The 2,291-nt window shown below is 50.9% G+C and overlaps 1 protein-coding gene across 2 annotated transcripts in view; it reads left to right on the forward strand.

Moving 5' to 3' along the window:
• Nucleotides 1-2,235: 2,235 nt before the first annotated feature.
• Nucleotides 2,236-2,291, forward strand: part of RCC1 (regulator of chromosome condensation 1) — a 17,309-nt gene continuing 17,253 nt past the window's right edge. Inside the window, exon 1 of one of the 2 annotated variants that reach the window (XM_024766954.1) lies at nucleotides 2,236-2,275. The gene's annotated coding sequence lies outside the window, so the exon portion shown is untranslated. The remainder of the gene's footprint in view (nucleotides 2,276-2,291) is intronic. The other variant, XM_024766955.1, reaches the window with a different exon arrangement.

The following is a 2,291-nucleotide window of genomic DNA, read 5'->3' on the forward strand; positions in this document are numbered from 1 at the left end:
AGAGGTGAGAAAGGTAAGAAAGCAGGAATGAGCGTGGGCATGCTCAGAGTTACGGTGCAGACGCCAAGGGGGAAATAGGAAGCCAACAGCTTGGGGCATTTGCCACCTGGTGCTCCTAGCACAGCACTGGAGAAGAGTCTTTAAAGATTTTTAAGCAGGGCAAAGTCTCACAGCCATGATTTAGGGAGATTAACCTTGGGATCTTGGTGGACTGAAATGAAGGGGAAAGGATGAGGGGTGGGAGCAGAGGCCAGGTGGGTGGTGCTTTAGACCAGAGGGGCAGAAATAAAAGATGGAGAGGAGAGGGAAGAATCAGAAAAGATATGAAAGTTTGAATCTGTACTTCTCAGAGAACCTTAACCTTGGCTTGAAAGATGAAGGGGGGTGGGGGTGGGGGGTCTAGATCCAAGGAAAATGTCTTCTGGGTAGAGCCATAGGACTCTAAAGTCCTATGAGTCTTCTGGGTAGAGCCATAGGACTAAAACTTAGGGTAGAGGTCAGAACCAGACCAGGTGGGCTGCCCTCTCAGTTAAAAGGCGATGGCTCGGCCCTAAAGAATATTTCTGATCTCCTTCTACCACTTGTATGATGACCCCAGAGAAAACTTGCTTAACCTCTTTGAACCTCATTTTTTTCATTTTCCAACTGTTGAGGGTTTTGTGAGGAACCAATGAAGTAATGGACAGATGTGTTTCTGTAGTTGAAGTAAGAGGTTTTACAAAATACGTGATGATAGTTACTTTTATAATTACATCAAGCCATGTGAATGAGTAAGATCTTGGAGGAAGACAGCAGAGACAGATCAGAGATCCCAGGGTTAAAACTTGGAGGAATTTCAGTGTAACATCCAGAAGAGGAGTCCCTGATGGAGGCAGAAGTAAACTTGAGGAGGTGAGAAACCTTAAAGATGGGGACTGCTTTGGGGTGGGCTCTGTGTAGAAGAAACTCAGTTGGTAAACATTCATCAAAAGTGTCTACCTAGGGCTTCCCTGGTGGTGCAGTGGTTGAGAGTTCGCCTGCCAATGCAGGCAACGCGGGTTCGTGCCCCCGTCCAGGAAGATCCCATATGCCGCAGAGCGGCTGGGCCCGTGAGCCATGGCCGCTGAGCCTCCATGTCCAGAGCCTCTGGTCCGCAACGGGAGAGGCCACAACAGTGAGAGGCCCATGTACCGCAAAAACAAAACAAAAACAAACAAAAAAAAAGTGTCTACCTAGAGTTCAGGTATGATAGAATGACCTTCAGAGTCAGAATCAACATGAAAGGGAGAAAGTATCCTTCTGCAGAGGCCACGCCTTTGACCTGGGAAACCCCCAGACACAATCAAAAGCCCTGAAAGGTCACCACAGGGAACTTGAAATCCTGAAGAACTGTTTGTATCCTGTCCTGAAGAAGGAGTGGAGTGTGTTAACAAGACAGGGTAGTCGGCGCCTGTTTTCCATCACTAGCTCCCAACCTCAGTTCACACCCTCATCTTTTTTATCTGGCCTCCCTCCCCCACTCTTGGTTTCCCCTTCCCCCAAGTCCATTCTCTGCATTCTCCACTTTGTTCTAAAACAAAAATCTGCTTCTGTCACTCACGTGCTTAAATCCGTTCCATAGTTCCCCATTTCCCCGGGGAAGAGGCTGCCTCCTTAGACAATACCCTGAATCCATGGTCTGTCTCTCCCTCTCCAGTTCCTCCGCATGGCACCCTCTGCCCCAGTCAGACCTTGGCAGTTTCCCACAACCACCACAGGCTCCCATCGCTCCCTGTCAGTGCACGGGATGCTTCTACTAGGATGCCCTGCCGTTTTAGGCTTAACCTGGAAAGCCTTTGTTAAGCCCCGGCTGAGCCAGATAACCTTGTGCGTACCGTTGTCACAGCCCTGAGTAGCTGCTGATAGTCCTATTTCTCATCTTTCTCTGATGGAGAGCCTCTTGAGAGCAGGGAGGATCCGAATCTCTTTTGTCCGTACAGTCCCTTCCATACTAGATTCTCCCAAACAAACCTTGATTTCAAGTAGTCTTTCTGGTTGTCAGTCCTCTTGTCCCAATTTGGGGTCTTCAAAATACACACCCACTGTACCCTTGCCAGGGCGGAGAGAGCCTGGTTAGGAGCGCCTTAGTCAGAGCGCGCCACTTGCACTTCCCGGGGCGGCCGCCAGGGGCCGCCGGGCTCTTTGTTTTCTTTTCTGGCCCGGGGTCGGGGCCGGAGGCCTGTAGAGCGCATGCTCTGGGGCAGTTCGCGGCCGGGCCGGGGAGCGGAGGAGTTCCTTGTGGCCGACCTGCAGCGAGGTAGGTCGCGCCCGTC

This window comes from Neophocaena asiaeorientalis, unplaced genomic scaffold, assembly GCF_003031525.2.
Source record: "Neophocaena asiaeorientalis asiaeorientalis breed wild unplaced genomic scaffold, Neophocaena_asiaeorientalis_V1.1 scaffold79, whole genome shotgun sequence".
Classification (NCBI taxonomy): Eukaryota; Metazoa; Chordata; class Mammalia; order Artiodactyla; family Phocoenidae; genus Neophocaena; species Neophocaena asiaeorientalis.